Here is a 15,410-nt window from a genome sequence, read left to right on the forward strand (position 1 = left end):
ATTGAAGACACAAGGGGAGAACATGTCTTGCTTTTCATTATTTAAAATCAGACAAAATTATTTCCCATATATTTATTTTTCTTCAGAATCTTTTCTTTTCGTGATGTTATCTTTTTGTTTATGGCCAAAGGGGGGAGGGGGAGTTAAGGGGTATTTAAGCACACCTAAGCACCAAAATATGATGATTATTCTTAGTGTTGCTTAATTAAATCATGAAGATTAATGATATTGTGCCTTAGAAGGAATTTAATTAATTTGGATATGACTTAGGGGTAACTTACAAACCTCATCCTTTGGACTATCAGACTAAGGTGGAGCTTGCAAACCTCAGACCCTGAAGCTAACATGTTAATTAAATTAACCATTGTTTTAAAATATTTATGTTTGTCATCATCAAAAAGGGGAGATTGTTGGAACAAAATTGGTCAATACCATATCTCTTAGGTTTTAATAATAAGAAATTATTTAAAGAACCATTGAGTATTCTAACATTTGTTCAAGTATGCATGATTATAAAACCAAGAACATATGAATAGATGATTGATTGTTTTGCATCTGAAGTTCATACTCTGGTTCTAAAGATCACTTCTGAATACTCTAGATTTGATGGAAGAACAAGACTCAGAAGAAGTTAACTCTAAACAAGTCAACCTCTGGTGATCCAGACTCAGAAGCGTCAGAAGCCAAGAAGCATACCCTGGAGAGATCAAAGTCTAAAGAATCAAGTCTGAAGAAAGTCAACCTCTGAAGGTTGTATCTCTTCAATCAAGAGGGCAACTCTCACAGACTCAAAGACCTTTTAATCACGTGAAGACTTAAGGAAAAATCTCTCCATTGTTATATGAGCTTCAACGGATAATTCGGAAGGTAGAGAAAAACAAGAAAGAGGGGTTTGAATTGTTTTGAGAGAATAAAAACTAAATGATATTGACAATTCTCAACTACTATAGAAAAATCGAACAAAAAGCTAAGAACGATTTTCAAAGCACAAGAGAGAAAATAAAGAAAAGAAAAGTATTAAATTAATATGATAATAATAGTAGAATATTCATATAAATGATAAATAAAATACTATATTAAAATAAAATAAAATATTTTTTATTATCATTTTATTCTGACATAATGATTACATCAAAATATCAAACAGTAAAATCTATTTAGGGTATTTGAATAGATCTCTTATTAGAAGAAGATGGTGGAGTAAAACACCAACATCTTCCCTTAAGACACCTTCCTAGATTAGGATCTTCACAGTTAGGTTGACAATCTTGATCTTTTTTACAATATAATATTCCTTCTGCCAAGCAAACATCTACATATTCAAACAATAAGATTAGAATTGAATGTAAAAATGAAAAATTTGAAAGGTTAACTAAAATGTTTGAAGTTAAACATAATAGCATCAAACATATATAAGTACATTGGTTTCAAACCTGTTGCACAGATGAAGAATGTCAATAAAAATAAAATGGCTATAAGAGATTTTCTTGTAGTATTCATATTTGTATCTTGTATGTACAAAATATTACACTATGTTAGTATTTATATATGTATATTGTGACAATGCACAAGGGACATATAAATTTTAATTTAATTTAATGCATTGAATGTGAAAGAAAATTTAATCTTAATCAATAGAATTAAATTATTCTTAAAAAGTCAATTTAAAATTAATATTTGTATTGACTTAATTTGAAAAGAGAATCAATTTTAATCTAGATGGCGGGTGTAATTATTGTTTTTGTAAAATGTAGTCAATTTTTTTTTGAAGTTTTCAAAATTTATTTATTTTATAATTTAATAATTTATATTTAAGAAGATGTTGATGTCATTACATAATTCATTTTCAAAGATGAATCGGTGATAGTAGGGTGGTATTGAATATATATACTACTTTAACACCAAATTTTGTCTCTTAATCTTTTTATCCAAATATGCTTATTCATAGTTCTATATAATTAATATTATCTTTTTTAATATTAGGTAAAATTTATTTATTAATAAAATATTTTTTGAAAATGGTATTATTATTATTATTATTATTATTATTATTATTATTATTATTATTATTATTATTATTATTATTATTAATATTAATATTACTGTTACAGTTAATAGCTCACTGATAAGCTTTTTAATAAAAAATTTGAAAGTGAAAGTTTGAATATTATATTTCATAAAAATACAGTTTTTTATATTACACATGCTATCATCAAGTAGAAATATTTTTTTTTTCATTATATGAACTAAAGTATTTCTTTAAAATCGCAAACTCATAATCATGTAAATTATAATTTAAAACAAACTCTTAATATCAGAAAAAAAAACTCTCTTTCTCACTTAGTAAGTGAGAAAAAAATAGTTTCAAAAAATATCTTATTTCAAACTTAATTGTATTTGATAATTAAAAAGGAAATAAATGTTTATAAATTTTTTATTTTTATAATAATTATTTTATTATTATTATAGTCAACAAATTACTGATGATTTTTACATAAACTTTTTAAAATATCATAAAACTTTTAAAATAGAATGGTCGGATATTTTTTTTATTAAAATACTATTTCAATACTATTCATACCAGGATCAAATATAAATAAATTTTTTTTATAATATAAGTAATTAGGACGTTCATGGGTGCGGGTCGACCCACGAATTCGCTAATCCAAATCAACCAATTTATAAATTATCAGACTAATTCATTTACGGATATATTCAATCCAACTCATAATAATCCGTATAGTTTTGGTTCAGATATTGAGTTTGAGTTTTGCAACCCGCGGACCCGTTAACCCAACTCATTAATATGACTTTAATAATTTCTTATTATTTTAAATAAAAATATAAAATTAATATCTCACTAATAATCATAATTTTTTCAAAAAAATCTATTCTCCACAAATAATATTACTCGACCAATGAGTTTACGTAATTCTAAGATTAAATGTTGTTTCTTAGTTTCTTTTGTATCATTACCAACTTATGTATTTTATAGAAATAACGTGTCTTGTTGAATTTCATCTATTATAAAGTGTTATGTCGAGTTGATAAATTTTAGTAGATATTACATGATGTGTTTCATTGAGTTTAAGTGTTATAAATGAATATGATTGTATTGAGTTGTGTTACTTTTTTTTAAACTGAAACAAAAGAAATCATAAAAAATATATTTTTTGAAACACAACCTGCGAACTCAACTCAATCCAACTCATTAATAAACAGGTGGGGTCGGTTTTGACAATGCAATTGTGGGTTGGACGACGGATCCAACCTATTGAATTCTGAACGAGTTAGGCCAAATCCGATCCAACGCAACCCGCGTACACCCCCTATAAATAATAATATTTTATTTTAAATTATAAACTCACAACTATAAAATTAGTAGAATAATGATTTAAACTGAAATTTTTAATATTGATTATAAAAAAGTATATTGGGTGAAAGAAATAGTGTTTTTAAAAAAAAACCTGTTAGGAATTAAACCATATCTAATATAAAATAAAGGAAATAAATTATCTTGATTAAATATAATAATATAGTTAAATGAATAAACATAGACAATTGGATTAATAGAATTAAAGTGACAAGATTTTGTGTCAAAATAATTTTTATTACTTAGAGAATAGTATTAAAAAATAATTTTTAAAGATAAAATAATATTAATAATAAAGATAAATAGTCCCTAAAAAAATACAATTGATTAGACGATTGACATAAGAAGTGTCAAAAGCTACACCAGAAAAAATAAAAGACTACGTAAAACTACAAACAAGGTCATAATCGAACAATTCCAGACATGAAGTCATTGTAATATCCCAAAGTTATATGTATAGAATAATAACTATTGGTATTAATATTTTCGTACAGGATACATCAATGTATAATTTTGGAATTGAATCAGACAAAATCTTTAATACAATGGGAATATGCTTTATCAAGTTTGCAGTGCCAAATTCACAACTATGAGCCAAATTCAAATATATGCTAACCTAAAAAATAGTGAAACAACATGGGATGAGATAATAATCTTAGTGAGATCCTAATCTAAACCACTGAATTTATCACTGCCCTGTACCGGGGTCAAGGTATACTTGAATACTCCATCATGGTAACTTACATCCACCCCACAAAATTTGGCCACTGACTAAATACTTCATGATCCTCTCACTAAGGTTCACTTATTGAGCCTCACACGCCCGATTTACATACTAAAATAATATAGCTATCTTGTTATGGTTTATCAAATCAATAACATGATAATCACATATCCAAACCGATAGAGGTGATGTGGTGCTACATAATTCCCTATTCGGGTATTATGCATTGTGACCCACAAATACTCTATCAAATAAAAAGAAGTGTAAACAATCGTGTAACCCCACATATCTTTCAGACAGATCATGAGCACCTAGAGCCTTCCCATAAACATAACATTGGGATCTGGTTTATCACACTACTACCTACAATAACTAAGTTGTACATATGAAAGTGAGACATGAGTGTATTAGTCCTTTGTAGCTTGTAGGCGATGGACTACCCGGGTAGTACTCAACTGTCCAACATGACGTACAAATCATACTTGCTACACACATTCTTTTTCTCCTCAGGAATAAGTATTCTCTAGTCGGACAGATGGCATACCTCGGTGAAAGCTTAATCCAAACCACCATCAAACGCGAATGTAGAAGTTGTATCCAACATTTTCCGATTTACCCACACTAAGGAGTTATTCCCATTTACCCTACGAAGTATAGTAGGTGGAATATCCATTCTAAATAATATTGTCAACACATAAAAGGGAAATATGAAGAATCGAAACTCTGATCAAACATACCAATAACACAAGTTCGAGCAACAAAGATATCAAAAACTCACTCCCTAGAAACTGTAACAGATAAAGAAGTGAATGTAAGAAAAATATTTTGACTTTACCTTAAAATAAATAGGTCGGTTTTCTATGTGTGTCAAATGCCACCAAACAAATATCACATATGAGCTAAATCAATAAATCGGTGTAGAAGAACTTGCGAGAAAGAGAGAAGATTGGCAAGAAAAAGAAGAAGATATTTTACAAGCCGCAAATGCTATAAAAGAGAAAAATAATGCTTTGGGAACCGTTTATATGTTCCTTAACCATAGAGGATTTTACGAATCAGTTCGAACCACCAAAGACTTGGATTTCATCAAATATTGTTCAAAGTACTCAAGTACCCTAAGGAAGAGGAAACATCATTACCAACTCGCGTTGGGACACAAGTTATTTGCTCCTAGCAAATTTTTACCTATTATAAGAAATGAAATTGATGCGTCTATTCTTGATAATTGTGATGTCCCATCAAGGCTTTTCACCTCCTTAGGACAAGCAACTAAGATAAGATGTACACTAAAAACCCTCGTCCTGCAAAGCAGGGATAAGGGCTTGAGGGGAAACTTTTTGGGTCCACTCACAAGGCCCAAGACAAAAGGCCCAGAGGAAAAACAAAGGAAGCAAACACGAGGATGAGGTATTCCTCCATCCTTTCTTAAAGTAGACAATTTTACCCTTTAAATCATTACCAATTGTCCAAATCAATCAAACAATTGTCTATGTTGTACATCGCATTCCCATCATAAGGTTTAAACCTCTTCCACTATATAAGATAACAATTATGTCATTCTTAGGTTTTCAAATATGTTATCACTCTCACGTCACTTTTCATTCTTTCACTAACTTGGGTATTAAAGTGTTAACCTTTTAGGTCAACCTCCTCTTCTTCGCACTGTAAGCTTGCTCCATAGTACCAAGTTCCTACTTCATGTTCTTCGAAAAGCCATGGATCCACAACATAAAAAATATGCTCTTAATGAGTGTTTAGGGGCATGAAGTTATTTGTGGGTCCGTGTTAGCTTGAGATTTTTAGCTAAGTGAAAATTAAACAAATTGATGGTCATAACTACATTGACATTACTAAGTGTCTAAAGCTTAAACCAAAAGCTTCTACATACTGACGGTATCGACTTGTTGGTTCGATTGACCTATAAGTGAATTCGAGGTTAAGAATGGTTTGGGGGATTCTTAGGAACAAATACACAAGATTATAATCACTCTCTCTTCCAAACGTGTTTAGAATCTTGAAAGAACACAAAGCAACCCTTCGACACGATGTCAAAGTCGACACTTGTAAGTGTTAAGTACTTAGAATATTTTCAAGTCCAAAGACCATGATGTGGAGGTATCTCAACCTTTGACAAGGGCGGTTAAAGCGTTCAGAAATAGCTATCAACACAGTTATCACCATGTTTCATTTTGGTTTTTAGCAGTTTCTCTTTGAAGACGCAAGGAAGCGAGTTAGAGCAAAGCATCCATAAGTAGTAGGACACACGTCAAACATGTAACCAAGAACTATTATTGATGGTTAGTTTAAGACTATTATATAATGCAGACTTATACGTCATAGTCGAGGTTGCAAAATTCTAATTCATTCTCTGTAGAACTAGAGTACCCAATTCATCGAGAGAAATAGTTTATGAAAAATGCGAGTCCACATCTAGTATTTAAATTTATTCAAAATCCTTTGTATTTAAAAATGTGGTTCTAAGCCTTTCCATATGAGAGCAAAGGTACAAAACAAGATAAAACATGTCTGAACAAATTCTAAGGGACCCATAAGACTATGGCTACCTAAATCGGAAATCATTTTTGCTACAAATATGCTTTAAGGGAGAAGCAAAGCAACAACCATGGTACCTGAACAGTGGTTCCTCACGACATATGACAGGAGATCATATGTTTATTAATAATGTCTGGTTGGTGGATGGACTAAAATATAACCTACTTAGCATAAGTCAATTTCATGATAATGGTTATGAATTAATGTTTAATAAGAACATTTGTACAATCATGAATGACTTTGATAAATCTCTAGTTCTCAAGGGTAAGAGGAAAGGCAATGTTTACAAAATTAAGTTTTATGAATTGGCTGATTAGAAAGTACATTGCCTTCTATCAGTGAATAATGAAAAGTAGGTCTGACACAAAAGGTTAGGTCATGCTAACAGGAGATTAATCTCCAAGCTTAGCCAGTTAAAACTTGTTAAGGGGCTACCAGATCTTAGCTATCATTCAGATGTTATATGTGTAGTCTTCCAAATTGGGGAAATCAACAAAGAACTTTGTCTCTACCTCTAGACCCTTAGAACTGCTTCACATTGATTTTTTTGGTCCTGTTAGTACTGCATCAATCAATGGGAAGAAATATGGACTTGTCATAGTTGATGAATTTAATAGTTGGACTTGGGTTAAATTCCTTAGAATCAAGGATGAATCATATGATGTGTTTAATATCTTCTGCATACAAGTACAAAACGAAAAGGGTTAAAAAATTTATAAGTAAGGAGTGATCATGGAGGCAAATTTGAAAATGAACCTTTTGAAAAGTTTTGTGAAAAATATGGAATCCTCCATAAGTTCTCTTCTCCTAGAACTCCATAGAAAAATGGAGTTATAGAGAGGAAGAACAGATCCTTACAAGAAATGGCCAGAACCATAATTCATAAAAATAACTTACCAAAGTACTTGTGGGTAGAAGCTGTGAGCATAATATGTTATTGTAGCGGGGTATTCGTTACCATTAGAGATATTGACTAAATCCAAGGTAAACCATACAAGTCGAGTCGCCACCTCACTTCTATTTATCTAAAGGAATGGTTAGAAAGCGAACAAAAACCTAAAAGTTTTATCGAATCAAAAACTAGTAAAAATGTCAGAGATCTGGGTAAGGGGGTTGGTTATGCAATGGGAAGGTTTTAAGCATCCAAAATATCCTAGGTACTCCTAGGGAGCCCTTTTCATAAGTGTTGTTCTAGTCTAAAGGATGTAGGTATATCTAAAGTACTATTTACTAAAAGGAAGGTTAAAAGAAAATGACTCGCAAGGATGTCGCATCCACTGCCTACGTATCTCATCTGAGTATGAGAATCAGAGTATTCGTAGCTCGGCTACCTATGGGTTAAAGAGAAGTGTGCTCGGTAAGACGTCGCGTCTTATGCCTACGTATCTCATATGGAATGAGAATCAGAGCAAAACGTAGTTCGGCTAACTAGGGGTTAAGGATTTCCATTTGAACATGGACTTACAAAAGAGGACACCAGCTGTGTAAAAGGAGGGTGGGCAGTGTGTTCAACGTCCTAGCAGTAGGTGTCGCAGCTCGCTGAATCGAGTCTTAGGCAGCTACCTCTTTGCAATAGAACGGACTGACATGCCACAAGATCGGAGACGCACGGAAGGTCTAAAAGTGGGGAAGCTCTGCTCTAGAGTTGTCATGCAATATGGACCTATGTGTTAGGATTTACAAAGGGGAACATCTACCTAATGTTAGCATGCAAAGAATAGGGGAATTCTACCTATGTTATCATACAAAGGGTTCTACTTAATGGGTGCTACCTAAACGGAACAAGAGTCGACGGATGGAGCTCGGAGAGGAGTTACGGATAAGGGTAGATGGCGATGCCGGAGGCAATCGACTTACAGGTAGATGGCGATGCCTGAGGCAATCGACTTACAAGAGGATGGATGAATACATGCTGGTTCTGTTAAGTTTTGAAAATGATTACTCGATGTTGGATCGAGCTTTTGATCTTATTTTGAAATGGTTATCGGATGTTCGTTTTAATTCTTGTATTAACAGGTGACTAAAGAAATAAATATTATAAACTTTATGGGAGAGGGGTACATTTGTTATGAATGGGGATTGTTCATGGCAAACAAACAATAAGAATATATGCCTCATACATCATACAAGTAGGCAACAGTTATCAATCAGACCGGATAAATAAAAAATATATAATCAAACCAAAGAATCAAATAATGAAGCATTTAAACAATGCATGGGAGTTTGAACATGTTAAATAATCAAGCAATAGAAAGCATGAATGAGAGAAACAAGTATAAAAGATAACATATGAATCAAATAGATGAAAATATACACACGAAGGATCCACTGAATAATTTAATCAGGAAATGAGGTAAGTACCAAATAAAATCAGGGTAAAAGGCCTCTAATACATGGCATATGAGATGAACAAGGGAGGATCAAAAGATCTCTTCAATTGCCATAAGCAATCCCTAAGTCAAACATCGATCATAAAGAAGTCAACTGAAAATTCAAGTCAACTTAAAAAATAACAAATAAATAGCAAATTAATCAAGAAAATTATGAAAAATTAAACTAAATGAGGTGGGGTCAGGACATCATCATCCCCCAAAAAGATTTTAAAAATAATGAAAATTAGTACATAAATTAATTAAAACAAAACAGAGGTCAAATCAAAAGTCAATTAATGAATCAAGCTAGGCTTGACACCAGACCAACATTCTTCTGGTGTGATTCCTTCTAGCTTCTTCGTCGGACATCTGTTCAGGATATATGTCGTAGTCGACACAGCTTCTCCCCATAGTTCTTTGGGTAGATGCTTGCCTTTCAACATACTTTTAACCATATTCATGATGGCTATATTCTTCCTTTCTGCGACTCCATTCTGCTGTGGAGTGTAGGGTGGAACCACCTCATGCACAATCCATTCTTTCACACATAATGCGCCGAAGTCTTTCGACACATATTCTCCACCACCATCAGTCCTCAAAATCTTGATCTTTCGATCATAGATTTAAACTTGGCAAATACCTCGATCACTTCACTTTTCTTCTTGATCAGGTAAGACCACAGTTTTCGACTGAAATCATCTATGAATGTAACAAAATATTTGTTACCTCCAATCGAATCCACCTGGAGAGGACCACATACATCAGAGTGTATGACTTCAAGAATTGCCTTCGACCTGCTTCCTGCATCCTTACTGAAGTTGTTCTTATGCTACTTCGCCTGCACGCATTCTTCACACACTTCGTTTGGAATGTCGATTTCTGGTAATCCTAAAACCATATTTCTTCTTTGCAAATCTATGATTTCTTTAAAATTGAGGTGGCCAAGCCTATAATTCTATATCCATTCATCTCTGCTGGCTACTGTTGCAAGGCACTTATGCTCCATCACATTTAACTCTCGATTTGAATGCAAGAGAATTATGTTTGGTACCCAATGTTGTGCTCCCTCAAAAGTTCAAAGTACCCAATGTTGTGCTCATGTGTACTGTGTTTCTGGGTTGACTTTGTATCTCAATCCTCCATTCTGCATACTTTTACTAATAATCCACATCTAGGACCTTGATGGCATGCCACATGATCCATCAAATCACAATCAGGGGTTCCAGAGAGAGTCAACCATTGACTTTCTCCCTCCATGGACTTCCCCCTCAGCGTGGGCTCACCGAAAATGGGCCTATACCCCTTGCTTTTTACACCCCACTCTCAAAATCCCATTGTTATTTCAACATAAAACACACCCCTACCCTTTTTTGTTTTATTTACTTTTATTTAATTTATTTTCTTAATAAATAATGTCAATAAACTATTTTTATTATAAAAAATTAACCAATAATTGATTAAATTAGTTGATAATTATTTTTTACTAATTAACGTTTATTTTATTTTTAGTCAATAAATAAAAATACAAAAATAACTTGTTTTATAATAAGGGTTTTATTTGATTAATTTCATGATTAACTTTAGGGTTAACACTTAGGCATTATTGGGGTTAATTAGGGTTTAATCAAGATAATATTGACATGTCTTATGCTAATTAATTATGTTTAATAATTTCTCAAATAAAAATAATTATGATTTAATTTCTGATTAAATTAATTATAATATTTTTGCAACAAACCAATTAACTAAAATAAATGCCACACATTAAAATTTTAAGTCATCTGCCTTTGTGCATTGAGTCGTTTTCAAATCAAACACATTTTTCGCCCCCAATGCGTTGAGAACTTTCAACAATCTAAAAACAACTAAAACAAACAAACATTTTCTAGAAGAATTACGGTGCTCTGACCCTTCATCTGATATGGAGGTACGTAGGCATAAAGTTGTAACACTCTAGCGAGAGCGATAACCAAAAAACCTTTTCTGTGTCTAACTCCATTAATCAACATTTTTCTTTAAATAATATCATTTTCTTTATAAATAAGTAGATTAAGCAATAATAGATTACATAAGTCAACATTCCTTATAAACACACACTACCACTAGGGTTAAAGGAGGATCCCATTGAGTATAATGGAGGTGAGATGTTCCTAACACCTTCCTCTTGCTTAAGCGACTTTCGAACCCATATTCGGTTGCAATGACTGTCTCACCATTCCCTTAGGTTTTATCATTATTTCCATATTTCTTAGGAACAAATAATAGATGATGGAGACTCTGTGAATTTTCCAGCCACAACAATATGATTATGACGTGTCTCTATGTTGATGGCATATTGATAACAGGGAGTTGTGAACATGAGATAGATACGTTCAAGAAGGTGTTGATGAGTGAGTTTGAGATAACTGATCTAGGAAAGATGACATAGTTCTTAGGGATGAAGTTTATGTACTATGAGAAGGGTATCATTTTGCATCAGCTGAAATATGAACTTGAGCTTCTCAAGAGATTCGAGCTGCTGAATTGTAAGGTTGTTGTCACACCTGTAGAAACAAATCACAAAATGGATTATAATTCTTAAGGTGATGATGTAGATGCCACAAATTTCAAGCATTTGGTTGGCTCTTTGAGGTATTTGTGTAATACCAGACCTGACATTTGCGCTCTCATTACCAAGATGTTGTCAGGATTCTGAGGTATATTAAGGGGACTTTGAAGTATGGTTTTTTGTTCCCTTCTAGAGAAAAGGCTAGTTCAGAGCTAATGTGTAAATCAGACTCTGATTGGTGTGGAGACAGAGTTGACAGAAGAAGTATTTCTGGATATTTATTTAATCATCTGGGAGTTCATATTTCTTGGTGTTTCAATAAACAATAAGTTATTGCTTTGTTAACCTGAGAAGCTGAATATATTGCAGATTTTGTGGTTGCATGTCAAGCTACTTGGCTTCTGAATTTACTGCAAGATTTGAAGATCAAGATAAACAAGCCTTTGAAGCTGGTGATTAATAACAAGTCTACAATCAATCTTGCCAAGAATCCATTGTTGCATACGAGAAGCAATAATATTGAGACTAAGTATCATTTTCTGAGAAGTCAGGTTCAGAATGGAGTGCTAAAAGTTATGCACTGTAGCACCCAGCAGCTGGTAGATGTTCTAACGAAAGCGATCAAGACTTATCAATTTCTCCACTTAAGGGATGAAATTGGTGTTGTCCATTTTTATTAGTTGAATATGAATTAAAGAATGAGGTTAGAAGTAATTTATTTTCATGTTGCCTACATGACATCATTATTTGTGTATATATATTAGTGTAGCTGTCAACAAAAGTGTAGCAAGCACAATCTGTTTACAACAATGTGTGTGCAACTATTTTGCTGTGACCGTTTGTAAGAGTAGTGGAAGTTTGTTATTCTCTTTTTTCTCTCTCTTCTCTCATCTTCATCTTCTCCATCTTGTGCACCAAAACCACTAACATTTATTTGAAATACAATATTTCAATAATATTCATTTATAAAGATCATATAAATATGGAACAATATTAGATTCTAATAAACAAGAACAAAAAAGCATCAATAAAGAACTTAAAGATGTAAATCTGTCAATTGTCTTGACAAATGGAAGTCTAAGCTAATTCAAGTAGGGGTTTATAGGTAACACCGTGGATAACTTGAAAAGTTAGACGTGTAAGGCTGAGTTGAGAAATAGAGTGGTGTCTTTTGAACCAAAAGTGAGTGAGAAGAAAGAATCGAGTGAAATTGAGAAGAAGAGCGGAAAAGGAAGTGGTAGTGAAAAAGGAAGTTTGAGAAGTATTCTAAGGGAGAAAAAAGTGAGAATAATACTGATGAAGAAGTTAGAGACTACATCCTTAACTAATTCATTGATAAAAGTTCACCACTCAGGAGAACCAAACAAAAAACTGATCTTGACTTAGCCGAATCTTGAGCTACTTATAACATCAAACCTCTTTACTCGATTCTAAAAAAGACACCTAGAAAAATAAATAGGAAATGGACCACTTAAATAAATATTTTTAACAAAATATAATTCTGACAAATTTCAAATCAACTCATTTCGTATCGATATCATAAAATTATCAAAATTTAAGATATGTTTAGGATTGACTCGATTTCATCTTGATATTCTCAAAGTACAATAAAAAAACCCAACAAAAAGCGAACAACAATTTTCAAAGGACAAGAGAAAAAACAAAAAAACAAATAAAAGTACTAAATAAATATGATAATAATAATAGAATATTGATATAAATGATAAATAAAATACTATATAAAATAAAATGTTTTTATTATAATTTTATTCGAACAAAATGATTACATCAAAATATCAAATAGTAAAATCTATTTAGGGTATTTGAATAGATCTCTTATTAGAAGAAGATGGTGGAGTAAAACACTAACATCTTCCCTTAAGACACCTTCCTAGATTAGGATCTTCACAGTTAGGTTGACAATCTTGATCTTTCTTACAATATAATATTCCTTCTGCCAAGCAAACATCTACATATTCAAACAATAAGATTAGAATTGGATGTAAAAAAGAAAAATTTGAAGAGTTAACTAAAATGTTTGAAGTTAAACATAATAGCATCAAACATATATAAGTACATTGATTTCAAACCTGTTGCACAGATGAAGAAGGCCAATAAGAATAAAATGGCGATAAGAGATTTTCTTGTAGTATTCATCTTTGTATCTTATATGTACAAAATATTACACTATGTGAGTATTTATATATATGTATATTGTGACACTACACAAGGGACATATAAACTTTATTTTAATTTAATTTAATGTATTGAATGTGAAAGAAAATTTAATCTTAATCAATAGAATTAAATTATTCTTAAAAAATCAATTAAAAATTGATATTTGTATTGACTTAATTTGAAAAGAGAATCAATTTTAATCTAGATGGCCGATGTAATTATTGTTTTTGTAAAATGTAGTCAATGTTTTTTTTTGAAGTTTTCAAAATTTATTTATTTTATGGTTTAATAATTTATATTTAAGAAGATGTTGATGTCATTACATAATTCATTTTTAAAGATTAATCGGTGATAGTAGGGTGGTATTGAATATATATACTACTTTAACACCAATTTTTTTCTCTTAATCTTTTTATCCAAAAAGTTTATGCTTATAGTTCTATATAATTAATATTATCTTTTTTAATATTAGGTACAATTTATTTATTAATAAAATATTTTTTTAAAATCGCTATTATTATTATTATTATTATTATTATTATTATTATTATTATTATTATTATTATTGTTACGGTCAATAAGTCACTGATAAGCTTTTCATATAATTTTCCGTGAGTGTTTGAATATTATTTTTCATAAAAATACAGTTTTTTATATTACACATGGTATGATCAAGTGGAAATAATTTTTTTTTTCATTATATGAACCAAAATATTTTTTTAAAATTGTAAATTCATAATCATCAAGTTATGTAAATTATAATTTAAAACAAACTCTTAGTATCAGAAAAAAAAAACTCTTTTTCTCATTTAGTAAGTGAGAAAAAAATAATTTCAAAAAATATCTTATTTCAAAATTAATTGTATTTGATAATTAAAAAGGAAATAAATATTTATAAATTTTTTATTTTTATAATAATTATTTTATTATTGTTATAGTCAACAAATTGCTGACGATTTTTTTATAAACTTTTTAAATATCATAAAATTTTCAAAATAGAATGGTTTTTTTTATTAAAATATAATATTTCAATACTATTCATACCAGGATCAAATATAAATAATTTTTTTTTATAATATAGATAATTAGGACGTTCATGGGTGTGAGTCGATCCACGAACCCGCGGACTCAAATCAACCAATTTATAAATTATCGAATTCATTCATTTACGGATATACTCAATCCAACTCATAATAATCCGTATAGTTTTGGTCGGATATTGGGTTTGAGTTTTGCAATCCGCGGACCCGTTAACCCAACTCATTAATATGACTTCAGTAATTTCTTATTATTTTAAATAAAAATATAAAATTAATATCTCACTAATAATAATAATTTTTTCAAAAAAATCTATTCTCCACAAATAATATTACTCGTCCGTTGAGTTTACGTAATTCTAAGATTAAATGTTCTTTCTTAGTTTCTTTTGTATCATTACCAACTTATGTATTTTATAGAAATAATGTGTCTTGTTGAATTTTCATCTATTATAAAGTGTTATGTCGAGTTGATAAATTTTAATACATATTATATGATTTGTTTCATTGAATTTGAATGTTATAAATGAGTATGATTGTATTGAGTATGATTGTATTTGAGTGTTATAAATGCAATTGTGGATTGGACGACGGACCCAACCTATTGAATTCTGAACGAGTTAGG

General features: G+C 30.9%; 1 long non-coding RNA gene across 1 annotated transcript; it reads right to left on the reverse strand.

Annotated features, from left to right (window-relative positions):
• Positions 1 to 1,076: 1,076 nt before the first annotated feature.
• LOC127085622 (uncharacterized) lies at positions 1,077 to 13,758 on the reverse strand. The gene is made up of 2 exons (XR_007789205.1): positions 13,661 to 13,758; positions 1,077 to 1,312 (listed from the first exon to the last, which is right to left on the reverse strand). It is a non-coding gene; the product is annotated as an uncharacterized LOC127085622 (long non-coding RNA).
• Positions 13,759 to 15,410: the final 1,652 nt, after the last annotated feature.

Source organism: Lathyrus oleraceus, chromosome 5 (assembly GCF_024323335.1).
Source record: "Lathyrus oleraceus cultivar Zhongwan6 chromosome 5, CAAS_Psat_ZW6_1.0, whole genome shotgun sequence".
In the NCBI taxonomy this organism is placed as follows: Eukaryota; Viridiplantae; Streptophyta; class Magnoliopsida; order Fabales; family Fabaceae; genus Lathyrus; species Lathyrus oleraceus.